Source organism: Bufo bufo, chromosome 2 (assembly GCF_905171765.1).
Source record: "Bufo bufo chromosome 2, aBufBuf1.1, whole genome shotgun sequence".
Classification (NCBI taxonomy): domain Eukaryota; kingdom Metazoa; phylum Chordata; class Amphibia; order Anura; family Bufonidae; genus Bufo; species Bufo bufo.
Genome location: NC_053390.1, coordinates 276,870,008 through 276,891,862, shown reverse-complemented (window position 1 = coordinate 276,891,862; position 21,855 = coordinate 276,870,008). Strand labels below are relative to the sequence as shown.

The window sequence follows — 21,855 nt, the reverse complement described above, 5'->3', positions numbered from 1 at the left end:
AATCCACCTGGCTTCTCTTTTGGAGTAGCATTTTTTGCCTATCTCCACCCAAAGGGGGGTTAGTAACCTATTCAATACCAGCAAACCTGAGGGTACTGCAATTATAATTGTGCGTTTACCTCATATGTTTGATAAACCTGGGACAGCCCTTTCCTGACTGTACAGAGACCCAACTTGCGGATAAAGAAGTCCGCCTTTTTGAAGTATATAAGGAACTGATGCAATACGAACATGATGTAATTTTGTGAGTAAATGGCAGGAACTACATGCCGGTTTTTCCTTACAAGTGTTGGATCTGGTGTTGATTAGAGATGAAGTGGAGTACAACACAATAAAGGAAGAACTACAAAAAGCCAGAACTGAACTACATATGAGGCTGAAACTAAATAAAAAACGTATAGTCGCAGAAGTAAAGGAAAGGAAGAAAGATGAATTCCTGAGGGATAAACAGGATTGCGATACAGGCAGGATTTTTGATTGGAACAAAGAGAAACAACGAAAAAAGTAGGGGTGATTTCTGGACCACGGACTCCGACTCTAGTTTATCAGAAGAGTCCAGTAATCAGATTGAGTCCAATGATGGGAACCGTACCCCTGGCCCTTTAGAAGGAGGATCAGGAGGGGTGGGAAAAAAACAAAAAGGAATCAGGAAATCCACCAGGAAGAAGCGGTTGATTCCCTTTCTCTGGATGAGCCTGCTAATGTGGTTATCAACCTTACAGGACACAAGTTGCCTCCGGGCTGTATCCCAGTCCTCACTCGAGGACTCTGATACAGCCTCGTTGAGCAATTCGACCCAGTTTCGTTTGAGATCGATTTATTTAAAGCTATACCCAAAATGTATTTATATAAAATGTTTAAAGACCTACCGCAAAAATCTGATGCTAAAAAGCAAGGGGAGATTCCGGTACATCCTGACCCCCTGAGTTTTAACATCTATACAAAATTTTATGATATGGAAATATCGTGCCTGGAGCTCCTCACTGAAAATACCCTCATTAAAACACCGCAAGCTGAGATTAGTGATGGCGGTCTGAGATCCACCTTTTGTCCCCCTATGCCTCCTGGCAGCAGTGTGGACATATTTTTCCACGATGTCCTGAAGGACATAAAAGCCTCATTATATCCTATTGTACCTGATAATATCGGCAAGGAAGAGAAATTGGCTTTAAGGCTACTTTCACACCTGCGTTAGGTGCGGATCCGTCTGGTATCTGCACAGACGGATCCGCACCTATAATGCAAACGCTTAGATCCGTTCAGAACGGATCCGTTTGCATTAGCATGAACAAAAAAAAAAAAAAATTTTTTTTTTGTTCATGATAATGCAAACGGATCCGTTTTGACTTTACATTGAAAGTCAATGGGGGACGGATCCGTTTGAAAATTGAGCCATATAGTGTCAACTTCAAACGGATCCGTCCCCATTGACTTACATTGTAAGTCTGGACGGATCCGTTTGCCTCCGCACGGCCAGGCGGACACCCGAACGCTGCAAGCTGCGTTCAGGTGTCCGCCTGCTGAGTGGAGCGGAGGACAAACGGTGCCAGACTGATGCATTCTGAGTGGATCCGCATCCACTCAGAATGCATTAGGGCTGGACGGATCCGTTCGGGGCCGCTTGTGAGAGCCTTCAAACGGAGCTCACAAGCGGAGCCCCGAACGCTAGTGTGAAAGTAGCCTAAATTGGATTGTGTCCCAGAAGGACATGGTGGTAAAGCCTGCCGATAAGGGGGGAACGTGGTACTCATGACTAAGGAATATTACGTAACAGAAGCCCATAGACAACTAAAAGATAAGTTGGTGTATGAGGCGCTGCGGGAGAACCCTCTGCCCTGTATACAACATCAACTTAGGTCATTGTTGCATAAGTACCGTATGTTGCGCTTGATTTTATCTCATATAAACAGGCTGAGAAACTTATACCACTGAGCCGACCCCTGGCCGCCCTATTGTGGCGGGGATTGTCTCGGCGACTGAACCCCTGTTGACTGGTTACTCAGACCTGTACTTACTATTGCTCCTGCTTACCTGCAAGACAACAATTATTTCCTCTTGGCTCTGACTGATTTTCATTGGCAGGCGGGGTACCATCTGGTGTCTTTAGACGCCAAGAGCCTTTACACTCGCATCCCTCAGAGCACTTTATTTTGTGATTTTGTCAGTGAAGCTCTTATGTTTATTTTCACCAACAATGTATTCATGTTTGGTAATCAGTGGTACAGGCAAAGACTCGGCACGGCAATGGGCACTCCGGTATTATGTACATTCGCCAAGATCTATCTTTCTAGATTAGAAGACAAAGTTGTATTCTCCACTGGCAACCCCTACTTGTGTCACATCAAATTATTTCTAAGATATGTCGATGATCTTTTTATGGTCTGGTCTTTGTCTTTTCCTTTAAGTTCAGCCCGATGGCAGACTGTGAACGGAGATCTATCCATAGGAATTGGGAGATTCTGAAAAAAAGACACTTCACTTATGGAGTGTGTAGATAGACCACTTGTCACATTTAGGCTACATGCACATGACCGTATGTGTTTTGCGGATCCATTGTAATAATGCCTAAAACGGACAAGAATAGGACATGTTCTATTTTTTTTGTGGGGCTACAGAACGGACATGCGGATAGCACACGGTGTGCTGTCCACATTTTTTGCGGACCCATTGAATTGAATGGGTCCGCATCCTATCCGCAAAAAAAATTGAACGGACACTGAAACCAAATGCGTTCGTGTGCATGAGGGCCTAGGAGGAGCCACACTATCAGAGACAGGCTAGTGAGGAGTCGATTCACATATGACACCAATAGCAACTGGTTGCGTGACAGAAGACCAAAAGGCAACTTCAAATGCAGCAATTGCTCATTTTGTAAGTTCAAGTCCCAAAAGAAGACACTTAATGTGGGAGGTGTACACCACAGTGTCCGATTTTATTACATGTAGAAGCACGTTTGTAGTCTACCTTCTTGCATGTGATTGTGGCCACTTCTACATAGGGAAGACCATCAGATGCCTCGTTGAAAGGGTGAGGGAACATTTTAACTCTGTACAGTGAGGAAAGGGCTGTCCCTAGTTTATCAAACATATGAGGGAAACCCACAATTATAATTACAGTACCCTCAGGTTTTCTGGTATTGAATTGGTTCCTAACCCCCCTTTAGGTGGAGATAGGCAAAAAATGCTACTCCAAAGAGAAGCCAGGTGGATTATGCGCACAGGAGCTTTGGGTCAATTAGGACTTAATGACCACAACGATTTAAAGGGGTTGGCCACTTTGTTAGCACTTATTACAACTGTAAAGAAAGTAGGGAGATATTACGCTTACTAATATATCTTCTTAAGCAGATCTGCCTGGTTTTCCTGCTATTGGCAGCCATGCCCCCTCCTGTCCTGCTCTCACAGCTGCCTGTCTTGTCCATAGCTGCAGGTGCCATGGAGGAGCAAACTCGTCCATGCCTGAAGGAGTGTGCTGCTCGCTGGGTCTTAAAGCACCCTGCTTGTATCAGATGTGGTTTCCTTCTGTGACTGGCACTCCTGGCTGTGCAGGGCTCGAGGGGCTTAGCAGGAAGATTCAAGCAGAAATAAAGAAACTTTTGCAGGATAAAGGGAGACTGAGGAGAAGCTTTGATGGCTGATAGAAGCTGACTGTCTGTAGACTCCATCCACTCTGTCTCCTGTACTGAGAGGCTACTGCTGTATGTGAGGATGTAGCAGAGCCAGGAAGGTGCTATGGAACACAAACTGTGAGCAATCCCAGTGTCTGTCCTGTTTATGGCCCCTCTGCTCTGTGATTTTATCACAGACATGTTTATTACAGCCAGACCAACAGTTTAACCCCTTCTGAGCTGTCAATATGCCTGAGGTCCGTGATATCAGCAGCAGTCACTGGTCTCATCTGTAAATGTGTGCCCTCTCCTTCCTGCACACTGTATATAGTGATATGTGAACCCCCCCCCCCCCCATACATTGATAGGTGACCCCCACCACAGTATACTGTATATAGAGATGTGTGACCCTCTGTATACTGTATGCAGTGATATGTGACCCCCACCACCACTGTATACTGTATATAGAGATGTGTGACCCTCTGTATACTGTATGCAGTGATATGTGACCACCACCATCATTGTACACTGTATATAGAGATGTGTGACCCCCTGCATCGGATGATCTCATTATTATCATAATACACAGTGTACAGGGAAGGGGGTGTCTCTATATACAGTGTACAGGTAGGACACATACAACTATATACTGTTTATAAGGTACCAGTGTACACTGGTAATTTGTGACCCCCTTTATACTGTATATACAGATGTGTGACCCCCCTGTACACTGTATACAGAGATGTCGGACTACAATCATTTCTCCTTTTTTTTTTTTTTATATAAATTTCTTTATTCGGAAGTAAATCACAGGTCATACACATTGTTGGCAAGCATGCCATATATCCATCACAACTAGTACCTCCTTTTAAATTACAATATTTGCGTTACATGAAGTACAATTGCCTACAAAGACAAATATTATTCTCTATTCCCTTCCAGTACTTGATAATCCTTGATCCCCATACCCACCCCCAACACCTGTCGTTCATGTTATAGTACTGAGTATAAAAGTAATATAGCGATCAGTCTTACTACTCACTCGCTATATATCAACGCCACTATATCTCCAGTTTACCCAGCGTCCCTTTAACCTTTGCCTCCAGGTACCACTTTGTTTGAGTAAAGGGGGTCATCAGTTCCTCCATTTCCTCCCCCGTTAAAGCATGTTTAACTAACCTTCTCCACTTTTTAATGAACTTTACCACCACCTTCTCTTTACATCTACACGTTTCCAGTCTTTCCATATATAATATTTTCTTCACCAAACCTAGAACTTCATCTTTGGTAGGGAGTGTATTGGACAGCCAATGGCGTAGCAGGCATTTTTTGACCGCCATAAGAAATATATGCACCCCCGGTTCTGCTATGCCTCTCCCTTGGGATTCATCCTGGCCCACTGGGATATATTGGAATATACATTGCTGGGGCTCTGCTTTTACTTCTATGTCCCATACCTCCTTGATGAAGGAAATCACCTCTTCCCACTGTGGCTTGATCTGTCTGCAGCCCCACAACCCATGCAATAAATCCGCTTTCGGTTGCGAACACTTCGGGCATTCTCTCAGATAATGAGCTGGGGCATTGGCGTAGGAGAGATTGAAGGCATACGTGGCTTTGTGTAAGATTCTCAGCTGAGACTCACGCCATTGTTCGCTTTGGATTGCCTTTCTAATGTATTCCAAACCTTCTCTCATTTTAAGGGAGAGATCTGCGACTTTTATGTCCCTCTCCCAATGCGCAAAAAAGTTTTTTGCCAAGCCTATGTAGCTCGTACTATGAATACGCCTATATAACTCTGACAGTGAAGTTGACTCATCTTTCCCCCCTAGGAGAGCTGTAAACCAGGTCAGTCTGTCAGAATCCCCCAGTGACTTCCCCTGGGCCTTACAATACGTCGAAAGTTGAAGATATGACAGTAAGAGTGATTCAGATAGTTGGTATCTACCTACCACTTGTTCCCAGGACATCAACATAGTATCTGACAACCCCTTTATATCACTGAGAGTATGAATGCCCTTCTCCCTCCATCTTCTAAACATCCCATTTTCCCTTCCTTGTGGAAAGGCCGGGAGGGACCACAGGGGCATCTGGGGTGACACGTATATCGGTAACTTATACATTTTCCTAACTGCTTTCCATGTCATAATAGTGTCTCTGAGTAGTACCGAATGTTTAATATTTGCTGGGAGATCCTTTAGTCTGGTATGTAACAGAGCAGCTAGGTTCCATGGTTGCACCACTTCCCTTTCTATTTTACCTGCTGAGAAGTAGTCGGTACCCCACACCCAATCTCTCACATGCCGGAACAGAGCCGCCAAATTCTATAATCTAATAGCCGGCATTTTCAATCCTCCTTCCCATTTAAGTAAACATAGCTTTTTGTACGCTATGCCTCTTTTTTTTCCAGAGGAAAGTCACGAAAGCCAATTGTAGTTTCCTTACGTCTACATGTTTCAGTAGCATCGGGATCATCTTCAGCGGATACAGCATCTTGGGGAAACTAAGCATTTTTATTAGGCACGCCCTCCCTGTGAGAGACAACGGTAATTCCTTCCATTTATCAAGCTCCTTGATAATCTTACTAATTAATGGAGGATAATTCAATGTATAAACTGATGAAGCGGTTCTACCGATTTTGATCCCCAGGTACGTGAGATATTCCTTCCTCAGCTCTACTCCAGTCTGGGACATATTCTGTCTGTTTTGGTCCCCCAAAAGCAAAAGTTGACTCTTGGATACATTTATTTTATACCCCGTTACCCCACTATATTTGTGAAATTCCTCAAGTATTGACTGAAAATGTAGGTCTGAAGCTCCCATATAGATTAAAAGATCATCAGCAAAGCATGTCAGTTTCAGCACCTCTTTTCCCACTTTAATCCCTTCATATATATTTGAACGTATGAGATGTAAAGCCAACGGTTCCAGCGCTAGGTCAAACAATAAGGGTGATAACGGGCATCCCTGTCACGTTCCCTTATTAAGTTGTATCACTTCTGACAGAAAACCCGGAACGTGTACCCTCGCTTGCGGGGCTGCGTATAGCGCTGTAATATAGTTCCTAAAGCTGCCTTGCAAGGCCAATGTGTCCAGAACATCATTAAGCCATTGCCAACTGACGTTATCAAATGCTTTCGTGGCATCCACTGCCAGTAGGGCGTGTGAGCTATTCGGCAACTTCCCCTTCAGACTATCTTGTACTGCCAGTACCTTCCTTATATTTGTTACAGCCGAACGACCTTTAATGAAACCTACCTGATGGTCCCCAATGATATCTGGCATAATCAACGCCAGTCTGTTGGCCAATAGCTTAGAAGCTATCTTTAAATCTTGATTAATCAGGGAAATAGGCCGGAATGAATCCGGGTTTGTTAAATCCTTTCCTTCTTTAGGAATAAGTTTAATGTATGCCGTATTGCCGGATGGCGGTATTCTGCCCCCTGTATCACTCTATTGAGTAAAGCAGCCAGACTCGATACAATCTCTGGCCCCAGAGTTTTATAGAATTCCGCTGGAAATCCGTCGGGGCCTGGCGCTTTCCCGTTCTGTAGGGATTTGATCGTGTGTGTTATTTCAGCCTCCGTGATTTCCGCATTAAGACTAGCTAAAGCCTCGTTTGATAATGACGGGAGTCGTACCTGCTCCAGAAGCTCCCTCGCTAACCCTTCGTCATATGAGTCTTGAGAATACATGGCTGTGAAATAGTCTTTCATAATTTCTACCATCTTTCTAGGGTGGGTGTGCAGAACTCTCTTTTCATCTCTAAGGGGATAAACTTGCACCCGCCGAGTATATGGGCGCGTCAGATTCGCCAATAGACTTTACCTGCTTTGTTTCCATGCTTAAACAGGGTGGCTTGTTTGCAATCTGCAAACCATTTTACCTTGCCTTCTTGCAAATAGTCATAGTTATGTTTCGCTGTAATCCATTGTATTCTATTGATGTCTGTCGGCTCATCTAGGTACTTTGTATATGCTAACCGAACCAACTCATATTTTCCCAGTATATCCCTTTTCTGCCCTATTGTGAAAGACATTATGCGCCCTCTTAGCACTGCTTTAGCCGTTTCCCAAAAGAGCTCAGGGTTTTGCCTGTGAGGTTCATTGTCTTGGGAGTACTCCCACCACCATCCCTTCAATCTATCATTAAAGTCCTCATCTAACAGTAGGTGACTTGGTATTCTCCAAACATGATCTGACCCCCTAGGAAAGGACTCGGTAACCTCAACCCACAACGGAGCATGATCTGATATCAGCAGATCAGCTATTTCAGTTTTTTGGGTTCTCGGAACCATGTCCGGTGACATTAACAGAAAATCTATTCTAGACCATGACCGTTGGGAGTGAGAGTAGTGAGAATACTCCCTATCTATCGGATGATGATGTCTCTAGATGTCAATTAAGCCAGTAGCCTCTAGCAACGGGGTTAATGTATGGGCTCCTTCCGGGTTCTGAGTGAGCTAACTACGGTTCTCCTGTTTTCTGTCTTCTACACTATTACGCACTCTATTAAAATCACCTCCCACTATCGTTTGGGGGCCCTTGTTTTGCAGGATAAAGGTCTCCAGTGCTTGATTAAAACCCAGATTGGCCCGTATTTGGGGAATATATATTATATAGGGTCAGATTACCTCCTTTCACATCTAACTCCACTCTAATAATCTTACCCTCCTCATCTGTTTCACATTTGTTCACAGTGTACTGTAAATGTTTGTGGAATAGCATCATCGTACCTGTCTTTCTACCCGTGGATGGAGATCCCAATACCTGCCCCACCCACTGCTTGCGCATCCTGCAGAAGTCGAGCTCCTCCAGATGCGTCTACTGCAACAGGGCAATGTCTGCTTTAAGTTTCCTGAGATGTCTTAGTACCATGCTACGTTTAGTCTGGGGATGCAGACCTTTTGACATTCCATGTAACTATTTTCATAAAGGTATTCTATTTAGAGCTATTATCAGAGACGCGTCTGGAGGAGGGACAGATCTCCCATCCATGACCAGTGAGTTAAAGTAAATAACAGCGACGTGCAGCAACAAGAGCGACATTTCCCCATTCAAAACTCCCCCCTCCCTCCCTTCCCCCCCCCCAACCATCAACAAAAATTACTTTCAACAACGACATCATATTAAAGTCCTTGACTTCTCTTTTTTCGCACCACCACCGGAGCTGTCGTCACTCCGAACCTCTCTAACCAATAACTAAAAACTTCTGTAAGAATCTCCCCCACCCAAAGCCCTAAGCAATTTTCCCATATAGGGTCACCAAAGTGAACCCAGTAGTACCCCTCTCTTCCAGGTAACATGTCATATTTATGATCGTTTTTTTTTATTTTTTTTCCTCTTTGCCCCCTTCTTCCCCCCTCCTCTATTGGTACAATTCTAATCTATATTTTCCCCTTACTTCAAGTATACCCTCAAATATACATTCGCCCATTTCTTCCCCTTTTCATTAACCAGATGAATCCCAGCTCCATTACCCTCCATTTCAGAGACCATATATTGATTCATCTAATGGCCACCTTCTCGGCAGTCCCGGTAAATACATGTCCTCCAAGCCGCCTCCTTCTCAATCCTGGGAATCCTCCTGAGCTTTCTCGATCCTGGACGAACCCTGCCTGCCTTGTGAGACCGTTAGTTTCTCCCACCTCCGATTTGATACAGGTCCCGACAGTTTCCTGCTTCTTACTGGTCGTGCCTCCCCGTCCGTATCAATGTCCATCGCTTCCCACGCTTCCTTTGGAGTGAGGTATGTATCGATACAGCCATCTTGATGAAACACCCTCAGTGTAGCAGGGAACATCAGCGCAAACTTTATTTTCTGCTTGACTAAGGTAGAACAGATTTGCAAAAAAGCTCTCCGCCGTTTTGTCACTTCCATGGAATAATCGCTGAAGAGGAACACTTTCGCACCCCTTAACATGAGAGGGTGTTGGGCTCCTTTGTATTTTTTCAGGATCGCTTCTTTGGCGGCATAATTTAAATATTTTGCTATGGCTGGTCTCAGTCTGGGTCGGCCCCCTTCCTCCTCAGTGGGTCGGGCCGGACCCAGTCTATGGGCTCTCTCCACGGTGTACTTGCCTTGTAGTCCCAGAGCCTGAGGGAGTTCCGTGGCGAATATCTGTGGCAGCTGTGATGGCAGTATATCTTCTGGCAGCCCTACCACCCGGAGATTACTTCTCCTCGATCGGTTCTCCAGGTCCTCCATCTTGTCCTTAAGAGCCCGATTATTAGACAAAACTTCCCGGACCTGCACCTGCGTTCTCTCCACCGCCTCTTCCATCATGGACATTCTCTGCTCCAGCTCTGCTATCTGGGAGGCGTACTGGGAGACCTCCTTTTGGATTTGGAGGAGCGCTGCAGAAACTGTGGCTTCCACGGTGGATTTAATGTCTGGTGCCAGTAATTTTGCCACATCTATCGCCATACTACGGCAGGAGATGGTAAGATCCTGATCAGGGGTTAAACGAACCTCCTCATCTTCAGTCCCCAGCTCGGCTGGCTTGGCTGGTGGCTGTGCCGCTGACCAAGTAAATCGCTGTGCTTTCTCCATGGCCGCCATCTTGCTTCTCGGCTGTTTGTCTTCAGCTTGTGAAGAACGTGCTGGCGTATTCGCTGTGCCGTCTTTTTTCAGGTACCTCTCCATCCACTACCTCCGGTCACTGTTCGGGGGGTTAGTGTGAAAAAAAAAAAAACACTGTTTGAGGGGTGTTTAGCTCAGTTTTCGGGCTTCAGGCGCCGGAGCTCTATCCCCCCTCAGCCTCTCATGTGCGCGCCGGAACCGAAAGTCCATTTCTCTTTTTCCTTAGGTGAAGGGTAATCATATATTCATAGATGATTTCTAGGCTGTCAGCTGGGTGCAGGTCGTGTGATGATAGACAGGATGCTCCTCGCTATGTGAGCAGATCAATTTGTACTTCTGGCTTCATTTGAGTCAGAAAACTGGCAAAAATGAACATAAATTTGTTGAGGCGACTGGTCATGCCCCCTCCTGGCCATTGTCACGCCCCCCCCCCCCCTTTATTTATTTTTTAAAGGCACAGTTGAAAAGTCGCAAACACATAGTTTGCAACTTTTTAACGCCACATTTCAGAAACAAGGCAAATGATAAATCTCCCTTTCTATTCATTCTGTTCATGGCTTACATCCAGTGGCACAACTAGAAATGACTAGGCCCCACAGCAAGTTTATGAACAGGGTAACTCCCCCAACAACAAATGGGTGGGGATGTCATGTGACTGCTCCTCTGGAGATGCTTGCTGCAGTGCATTCACTTTACAGCTGCTCCTCCCACACAGGCTGTCTGAGGAAGCTCCTCCAGGGAAGTGTGCCATGGTGAACAGGTTAGAAAAATGACATATAGCCAGTACATTTCACATGATATAAATACTTCATGGTTTTGGCTATTTGTCTGGGGCTTTTTGGATTTTTTTTTACTTAGGGTGGCCAACCCCTTTAAGTGTTTTTCTGTAATGGCTATTAGGGTTGCACGCTTGTTTTTATATTTATTCTTTTGGTATGTCTTACCACTTTTTTTGTATGTATGTCATATGGAACTTGTCAGTTGTTGTATATTGTCATGACAACCTCACTCTGGACATTTTAAAAGACATCGCTTTGTTACGCGCTGACGTCAGTGGCCTGAGGAAGCGCGATCCTGCGCGAAACGGCAGTGGCCGCGATGTGTGGACTTAATGCCATCCGCCCCCGTTACCTCTGCTAATATTTTGAGTGTGCCCCGGATGAAATAAAGGATTACTTTTACCGAACTGCATGGGTGAGTGCCACCACCTTTACCCTTTACTACAGTGCTCTCTGGTTTCTTTTTGGCTTGAGCACCGCCGCTGTGCAGGGGGACTGAAGAGGTGCGCCTATCCCGGTTTGAGGTGCTGTTGGTATATTGACTGACTGGGCTTATAGCAGTGCCGCCTCTGCAATACCTCTTTGTTTTAGATACATGTGACAGATGTTCGGCTTATTAAGCAAACACTTTAGAGCAGCCACTTGTAACATACATTGTGTATTCTCGTACTGCTGGGGGTAGAAAGCCTTTCACATAGATGAAAGATCTAAGCCTGCCATGAATAATTGATGCTGTTGGAAATTATGTTTGACTAGAAAACACAGGATTTGGTGACAGCTAATTTCAGAAATCGTGCCTGGCAGACAGTGAATGTGGCTTTCCATTATCTAGTGCATATTCATCTCCATCATCTTGTTTTTTATAGGGTATCTCAAATACATGCAGATCTGCTATAGTACAATTTGATGTCATTGCACAGGATTAGACGGGTCTGATTTCACATACAGCTCGGTATTGTAGTTTACACCCCATTGGACTCAGTTGATCATTTATTTTCAGGGATGTTTAGCCATAATGAGTACAGTTTCTCCCAATGTCATACATAATGCCCGCAATTATTCTGATCATCTTCTGCATTCATAATAATTATAACTATAGAGAGAACAGTGATTGGCTGGTGAACGTGTTGACAACCTCCTATGGAAACACCTTTAAGAAAGTCCATAGCTATACAGCAAAGGGGTTGTCTCTATTAGGGTATATGGAATCATGGGGTGGAAGGTCCTCCACTCAGGACCCTTCTCCAGAATGGAGAGTCGTTCTGTAAGAGAAGCACCTGTTCTGGCAGACTTGAGACCCCCTTATATCACGTAGATGACGAATAGCCGCCATGTAATACTACATTTCTCCTGTAGAGGTTACGCCAAGGAAAATGCCAGTCTGGCCATACTTCTTTTTGCAAAAGTAAGACAACTCGTGTTAAGGGTGCTGTCACGATAGATTTTGTTTTAGAAATTTCTGGCACTGAAAATGATTTCCATTCTGAATGAGGTTTGCAGAAGTCCATGTGCTTTCTGCCAAAAAATCCCATTTAGGCCTAGTTCACACAAACGTTTTTTTTGCGAGTGTACGAGCCTTTTTTTGTGTTCCGTATACGGAACCATTCATTCTAATGGTTCCGCAAAAAAAAGGAATGTGTTCCGTATGCATTCTGTTTCCGTATTTCCGTTTTTCAGTTCCGTTGAAAGATAGAACATGTCTTATATTTGGCCGCAAATCACGTTCCGTGGCTCCATTAGTCAATGGTTCCGCAAAAAAAAGGAACACATGCGGAAATGCATCCATATGTCTTCCGTATCTGTTCCGTTTTTGCTGGACCATCTATTGAAAATGTTATGCCCAGCCCAATTTTTTCTATGTAATTACTGTATACTGTATATGCCATACGGAAAAACGGAAAGGAAACGGAAACACAACGGAACTCAAAAATGGAACAACGGATCCGTAAAAAACGGACCGCACAAAACTATAAAAGCCATACGTTCGTGTGAACTAGGCCTTAGATCAATGGCACTGATTTTCAGTGGAAGAAATTTCTGCAACAAAATCTGCTGGATGTAAAGACTCCCTAAGGCTAGGTTCACACCTGAGCGTTTTACAGCGCACTCCTACACGCTGTAAAACGCTGAACAGGCAAAAAACAATGTTTCCCTATGGGCATGGTTCTCACCTGAGCGTTTTACAGCACGTACGAACACGATGTAAAACGCCCTACGCCCCAAGAAGTACGGAGCTTCTTTGGGGCGTATTGTCACGCGTAACACCTCTGTTTTTCATTGTACGCCTCTGTGGTCAATAGCAAGAACGCGTGTACGACGCGCGTTTCCAAAATGCAAAAACGCCTCAAAAACGCCTGATAAAAACGCCTGTAAACGGCGCTTATCGAATATGCTCAGGTGTGAACCCAGCCTAAGGCTACCTGCACATATTGCAGATTACGATTGTTTTTTTTTTTGTGTGGATTTTCACACGGACATAAAACACAGCGTAATACAGTTCCAGCAAAGTGAATGAGGTTAGATGTTGCATATATTTTCCGTGGCAAAAAGCTGTGCAGAAATCCACAGAATGTCAGTTGTTTCTGCGGATTTTTAGTGCGGATCACACGCTTTACAATGCAAGAGATCGGGGCAAAACTTCATCACAATTTGCAGCAAAAATATATATACGTGCATTTAGTGTGGAAACGCAAAACAGTTTGAATAAAAATGTGCCTGGAAATTCTTCGTGGACACCCGCTATGCGCTGCTAATTTAAAACTTCACTTTTATTTTATTCTCATAAATGAAGTGCTCCTTTAATAATTTAGAATATAACTGTGAGGCTGTTTGAAATGTTCAGTAGAGCTATAGCAATCTGCCTTGGGGTACTTTCACACTAGTGTTATTCTTTTCCAATATTGAGTTCTGTCCTAGGGGCTCAATACCGGAAAAAAAACGCTTCAATTTTATCCTAATGCATTCTGAATGGAGAGCAATCCGTTCAGGATGCATCAGGATGTCTTCAGTTCAGTCCCTCTTACGGTATTTGGGCGGATAAAATATTGCAGCATGCTGCGGTATTTTCTCCGGCCCAAAATTCCGGAACGCCGGATCCGGCATTAATTTCCATTGAAATGTATTTATGACGGATCTGGTACCTAGTGTACTGGCAAAACGGATCCGGTTTCCCGGTCTGCACATACGCAGACATTTAAAAATGCGAAAAAAAGTACTGTATCCGTTTTTCCGGAGGACACCGGAGAGACGGATCCGGTATTTCAATGCATTTGTCAGACGGATCTGCATCCGGATCTATCTACAAATGATATCCGTTTGCATACGGAACTGCCTGCCGCATCGTCACAACGCAAGTGTAAAAGCACCCTTAATCGATTTGGTCATCAAAAGGTATAAAAGGTGTTGCTGTTATATTTCACAGCAACACTCTGCAACTTTGTATCTGTAGTGAGCCGGTGCACGCCCTGGCTGGCGGCATCTTGTTTCTAAATAACTATTTCTTCTCATAGGCTGACTGCTTCCTACTGCTTTAAAAACACATACAGACGCACACCCTGCCTACCGACAAGTTTCGCCGGCAAACCGGCGTCTTCAGGGGATCGTGCAGTAGGAAGCAGTCGGCCTATTAGAAGAAATAGTTATTTAGAAACACGATGCCGCCAGCCAGGGCGCGCACCGGCTGACTACAGATACAAAGTTGCAGAGTGCTGCTGTGAAATATAACAGAGACACCTTTATATACCTTATGATGACAGAATCGATGAGGCAGATTGCTATAGCTCTACCGAACATTTTAAACAGCCTCACAGTTATATTATAAATTGCAATTATTAAAGGAGAACTTCACTTAATGAGAATAAAATAAAAGTGAAGTTTTAAATTAGCAGCGCATGTAAAAAGAGGCCTTGTGGTCTACAGACCAGATGAAATGACATGCACTGAGAGGTCTTATTTAATGTACTAGTAACTGGACACCCGCTATGGGCACCTGTACCCGTGTGAACCCAGCCTAACAGTTCTTCTGCACATTTAAGGCATCCACATGACCTTAGTGATGGCATGCAAGACTTGGATCATTACAGGTATAGAACAGACACATTAACCAGTCAGTGCATACAACAAAAAGACATGCATACAGACAAACTCCTGTGTGATTTCTGAATCTGTTACTTAGGCTCTGTGGTCACCAATAACTAAATAAAAAAAAATTGATTATGTTTTAATAAAAAAGTAAAAAAAAAATAATAATAATATATACATATTGGGTACCCCCTAATCACATTAAATAATAAAATGCAGATTTGCTAATTAATTTATTATCCCTGCTATATGTTATGAATAAATTACTAAGGTCCAGATGGGTGTTACCAGTTAGAGGTGTGTCCTTGCACAGTCTGACACTGGCAGCACCAATTGGATAATGTCAGGCTGTACAGCGACACGTCCCCAACTGGTAAAGCCCATCTGGATCTTTAGTGCTAACTGTTAGGCCCCTTTCACACGGGTGAGAATTCCGTGCGAGTGCAATACGTGAGGTGAAAATCGCAGCATGTTCTATATTCTGCGTTTTTAATGCAACGCAGGCCTCATAGAAATGAATGTGTCTGCTTGAAATTCGCAAGCATCCGCAAGCAAGTGCATATGCAGTGCGATTTTCACACATGGTTGCTAGGAGATTATAGGGATGAGCAACCCCGGACCCCATTAAAGTGTATTCATTGTATTATATTCCCTTATAACATGGTTATAAGGGAAAATAATAACATTCTTAATACAGAATAATTACTAAAATGTGGCTTTGGGGGTTAAAAATAAAAAATAAAAATTTACTTACCTCATCCACTTGATCGTGCAGCTGGCATAGTCTTCTTGCTTCTTCTTTCAGGACCTGCAAAAGGACCTTTGACGTAATCGCGCTCACCATGTGGTGAGCGCGGTGACGTTAGCGCAGGTCCTGCTGAATGAAGATAGAAGACTTCTATATTCATTCAGCAGGACCTGCGCTGACGTCACTGAGCGCGATCACGTCATCAAAGGTCCTTTTGCAGGTCCTGAAAGAAGAAGCAAGAAGACTATGCCAGCTGCACGATCAACCCCCAAAGCCACATTTTAGTAAGCATTCTGTATTAAGAATGTTATTATTTTCCCTTATAACCATGTTATAAGGGAATATAATACAGTGAATACACTTTAATGGGGTCCGTGGTTGCTCATCCTTATAATCTCCTAGCAACCATGTGTGAAAATCGCACCGCATCCGCACTTGCTTGCGGATGCTTGCGACTTTTGCTCAGACACATTAGGAATTCTGTCTTAAGAATGCTATTATTTTCCTTGTTATAACCATGTTATAAGGGAAAATAATAAAATATACAGAACATCTAGCCCAAACCCAAACTTCAGTGAAGTCTGGGTTCGGGTCTGGGTACCACATTCAGTTTTTTCTCACGCGCGTGCAAAACGCATTGCACTCGCGCGAAAAAAAACTTAACATCGGAACGCAATCGTAGTCAAAACTGACTGCAATTGCGTGCCTACTCTCGCGGTTTTCCCACGATGCACGCGCGACACATCCGGAGCAAATCTGGGACGCCCGTGTGAAAGAGGCTTTAGTAATTAATTCATAACGTCTAGCAGGAATAATAAATGAATGGTACGACACAGTCATAAGACAAGATGTTCCAGAATGGTTATTACATGGGAATAGTAGTTACTAAAACACACGTCAGGAGAGGTTCTCTGTAACCAATTTAACCACCGCAATGTACCTGTACGTCACCGTGGTTGAGGGAATGTATGGAGCGGGATGCTGCAGTGAGCCCGCTCCATACGCGGCGGGTGCCGGCTGTATCATATGGCAGGCACCCGGCTGCAATGATTGGAAACGGCCATCCTGGTGAACCCTGTCATTTAACCCCTCAGGTGCCATGATCAACGCCGATCACGGCACCTGTGAGGTTAGGCAGAGGGATACAGCTCCCTCTGCCTATCGGAGCAGTAAGTAAATGCAGCAGCATAAAGTCTATAAACTGAACATAAACAAGTGGTCTCCAGTATGCAAACAGAGCAGCAGATGTGGGCTTGATGGCCTCGGGCTGCCGAGGTAATCTGGTCCAAGTAAGCGCTATAGTCTGTCCGTATGGGAATATTTTGCATGAAGCATTTTGTAACCAGCTACTGTCCTGACATCTGTTATACGTCTGGCTGGTTCTTGATTACTTTGCGCTGCAGAAGCCTCACTTTTGAGATTGTTTTACCCAGTGCTCTTTACTGTTCTCAATAGTTTGAATTCCTTGCTTCTGCTAAGTGGTAAATGTGTTTGGGCTGTGAAGATTTCTCCTTCCATATATCTTGCTTTCGCTAGTCTAGTCTTCAGTTGGGTGTAGTAGTCTTAATCTTCACCCTCTCACTTAATTGTAGTGACCACACACATTATATGAATGTTGGCCAACCATCTAATGAACCCTGTGTTGTCACCGTTCTCTCAGTGGAAAGAAGGGTCAAGAATGTTGGGTTTCGAGATGCCTGATCCTTTTGTTCTCACAAGAGATATGCCGAGGAGAGTTGGCTAGTAGCGGCTTAAACCCCTTTCCCCATTGAGCAGGGAGGTCTGGTGGAACACTCCAGTTATCTATGGTGTATGAGCACGGGTTTACATCGGCGTTGTGAACTCCAGCACTCTGACCTGGTCACTGTACCCAGCATATATACCGGAGCCAGACAAAAAATACTACAAGCAGCATTTCATGTCCAGCTGAAATACAGTATATGCAGGAAAGCGGCCAGATCATATTATAGTGAATGGGTGCCTGCTAGTGTCTGGCTATCGCAGATGTGAACGTAGAATTACCTGGCTTACTATACCAGGCTTTCCAAGATAAAGTATCTATCAGACATCCCAATTGTGAGATAGCATTTGGTTCCTTTTACCAATCATTATTAGTTTTGCCCCAGGTATTTCTGCACACTTTAGATTACCATGATAAATATGAATCTTAGGAACTTTCTTGGCTTTACCGTGCCCAACCTGGAAGAATACACTAATACATGAGATGGCACTGAGCACTTCTGAAGACCCAAGGTGCCCAGTATGTATGTGACACAGAGGTTTTCCCATATGTTTGGAAAGTATCTTTTTAGTTATTTGATTTTTTCTTTTTTTTCTTAAATGATTGGGAAGGATCCGAGCCATGCTAATGGCAGTCGTTCTTAGAACATACATGTTGTTGATCATGTAACATGTTTAGTCTGATGGTCATCTTTGCAGGTCATGAGCAGGCTTTGTTAACACGTTACAGTGGCATTGTAATTTTTTAGCTTTTTTTTTTTTTTTTTATAAAACCACTACAAAAAAACATTGATTGCAAGGTGTGACTACAGCCATAGGAGTTTGTGTCTGCTACATTACAACTTCTTCTAGATCATCTAATACTCCGAACCACTCTCCTGGTGTTGCATATCCTAGTGATTTAGACTATTTTTTTTCCCCTGAATGTTCTTCCCCTTCTAATATCATAAAGTACATTGCAAAGTTTGGTACGATAGAGGGGGAGGCAGAAGTAGTCGGATCTGAAAATTGCTTACATTAGCCAGAAGAGGAGGGAGAGGCATGAAATGGCTCCTGTTTACTTTAGTTCTCTTTAGGAATGGTGGAGAGTAGGTTGAGCTTTGCATGGGGTAATATCTGCTTGGAATCGGTATGGCCCTTTAATGTTATGGGTTTCCTTCCGCACTTGTGAATGGACACTTATTTTGAGGGGGAATAATGGAAAATGTTGGCTATATGTATAACGAGGAACATTAATAAAGGAATTAATGTATGGTAGTCACACCACGGTTCTGTCAGTGTTCTGTTGATCATGTAGATCAGGGATGGCCAACCTGAGGCTCTCCAGCTGTTGCAAAACTACACCTCCCATCATGCCCGGACAGTCTACAGCTATCAGCCTACAGCAGGGCATGGTGGGAGTTGTAGTTTTACAACAGCTGGAGAGCCGCAGGTTGACCATGCCTGATGTAGATGGACGCAACAGCTATGAAGATGGTCGGAGTTACCTATTATGTAGGTAGCCGTATGATGAGCTGAAGCTGCCTGTATGGATTTTTATGTTCTGGTTTTATTGTATTGAATAGATGAAGGACATAAAATCAATATATCTGGTTATGTTATCTGAATAAAGTGCGTTTATCCAAGTACTTTAATTTTCAATAGTTTGAGCAGCCACTCACGTCCACTACTATTGCTTGTGTAGACGTGGATAGTCTCTTGGGCAGCATTACAATGCAGGCGATGGAGATCCTTAGACTGGCATCTGTATTCAGCCTTTATTCCTCCCCACTGAGCACTTCTAGCTGCAGCATTAAAAGTTTGTTTTCTGAATCTTTCCTGCCACTCACATAACTACTATTTGTTCCGCCACCTAAAGACGGAGGTGTTTCGGACTACGTAAGCTGTAATTCTGCGCATGACCCATTGGATAATAACTGCAGTCAGCGGGTGGCATGTATACACTGATAATTATCTTCTACGAAAGGTCGGTTCTGTCCCTGTGATATTACATTGTCTCGTTTATCATTCTTCCCACTGAAACAGCTTTTAATTGGTAATTTCTCTAGCTGTAATGACGAGAAAATCGCCCTGGGTTTTTGCTTTGTTTTTGTTTTTTCAATTTTTTTCTCAGTTATGATTATCTTGTACAAAAGCATTCTAATAATTTGCAGTCAAGCAGATGGAGTATTAAATTGTCCATCCAAACTTGTCACTACAGACAGAACTATACCTGTAATTATTTTATTTAGACCTATGCCCACAGAGTCTGGAATAAACAGCTATAAACCCTGACCAGCTGAACATTTAAAGGGGAACTCCTACCTAAACTAAAGTTTAAGTGAGTGGACATCCTAAACAATTTTTCAGACGGATATTTTCTGTACCGGATATATGAACAACCAAAGCTGCAATTTGCTGAGGGAAAAGAATCTTCTTCTCTAGTAGTTTCTTTGTCTTGGAAGTACACCTCCTTCTTCTGGCTTTACAGCTTATTAACGTAAATATGGCAGTCTGGGCATGGGGACAGAGCCGAAGCCCCAACCTCTGATGAAACAGGCCCATCTGGTATATTGACGGGGTATGTCATGTCCCGTTTATGCAGGTACCATCTCTAGATTGGGGCCCTGTCACGCGCTGCAGTTAATGGAGAGCAGGTCGTATATGCGCAGCTCTCTCTATTTACTGTTTGGGTTGTGATTGTGACTTTTGTTAGTAAAAAAAAATCTATATATATTAAAATAAACTATTAATATTTCTAAGACATGGAATATTTGACTTTCTCCTAATATCTTATGAACTGAAATTTTAACTCCGTATTGCATAGGCACATTATGATGTTATACCTCTGAAGATTAAGCTGTCTGTGAACATAGTAAAATATTTCTAAGTATAAGGGCTCATGCACACGACCGTTGTTGTTTTGCGGTCTGTTTTTCAAGGATCCATTGTTCCGTATCTGAGGTTTTTTTTTCTCTGACTTAAGTCTTCCTCCGTTCCGTTATTCCACAAAACATATCCGTATGGTTTCCGTATGCGATCCGTTTTTTGCGGATCGGAAACAGAAACAGTAACTTATTAATCGCCAAACACATGAGCAATGTGGGCTGGGCATAGCATTTCTACAGTATGGATCCGCAAAATCCGCATGACATTCGGATGTGTTCCGTGTGAGTTCCATTTCTTTTTGCAGACCCATTGCGGACAATAATAGGACATGCACTCCTTTTTTTGCAGAACGGAAATACGGAAACGGAATGCACACAGAGTACCTTCCGTTGTTTTTGCGGACCTGTTGAAATGAATGGTTCCGCATGCGGTCCGCCCAAAAAAATGGAACAGAAGCAGAAAGAAAATACGTTGGTGTGCATGAGCCCTAAGTCTATTGTGTTCCTGATTAGTATGTGAGAGCTCTGAATGTTTTGTGTGGTGCAGGAGGAGGGAAGCAGCTGTGTGTCTGATGACAGGTCCTCGCTCCCTCTCCACACAGTGACGCATAGATCTCCCGATAACAAATACTGCAAGGAGGCATCAACCTGAACAGTGCAGCCAATGATGACCTTTCTCTACAGTCTTGTATCTTTCCTTGGATCCTAGAGAACTAAAATAGCAGATATCATGTTTAATTAGAGAGCATATTGTAATAAAGAAAAATTGTACATATACATTCTTGTCTCTTTTGAGAGAGAGGTAGACAGGTCAGAATCAAAGATTACCCTGGCCCAGTGGACTTCTGAGATTGGTGTTAATGATAGGTCAGGAGCAGGTGGGGTAGAACAACATGGAGGGAAGTTGATGAATTGAGTTTCTTTTGTGCACTGATATATACTGTAGTTAGATTACAGTACTTTGTGGGATATTTACCTTTTTAAATCCCACAGAATCCCCTAACAGTACCTGTGAAGAGATCTACCCTCACCTGCTCCAATCTGTTCCAGTTCTGTGGCTAATAGGATGACTTCGCTAGACCTCTGGTCCCTATTAACGTCCACACAGATGCGGTCATATGTGCTGCCGACATCAGCCTTGGCTTGTCCCCAAGCGGCATATCGCTGCAGGGTCAGGTGGTGCTTGGGGACACACCACCACTGAGATCAGTCATTGGCTGCAGTGGTGCAGTTGACTCTATTCGTGTGGAACTTGGCAGGCATGGACCGGAAGTCCATTGAAGACCGCACAGGAGGCATGGAGCAGGTAAGTGTAGATCTCTGTACAGGTACTGCTGGGTGGAGGATCAGGGGTCGGAAAAAAAATCCTAGACAACCCCCTTATGCTGCAATATTAATATACCGTGACATTATGCAAAGTTGTGGCTCGTGTTAAAATGTAGGTTATTTACT

General features: G+C 43.7%; 1 protein-coding gene across 2 annotated transcripts in view; it reads left to right on the top strand.

Moving 5' to 3' along the window:
* Positions 1-21,855, top strand: part of GRK3 (G protein-coupled receptor kinase 3) — a 323,566-nt gene that overhangs the window by 243,576 nt on the left and 58,135 nt on the right. The window lies entirely within an intron of this gene.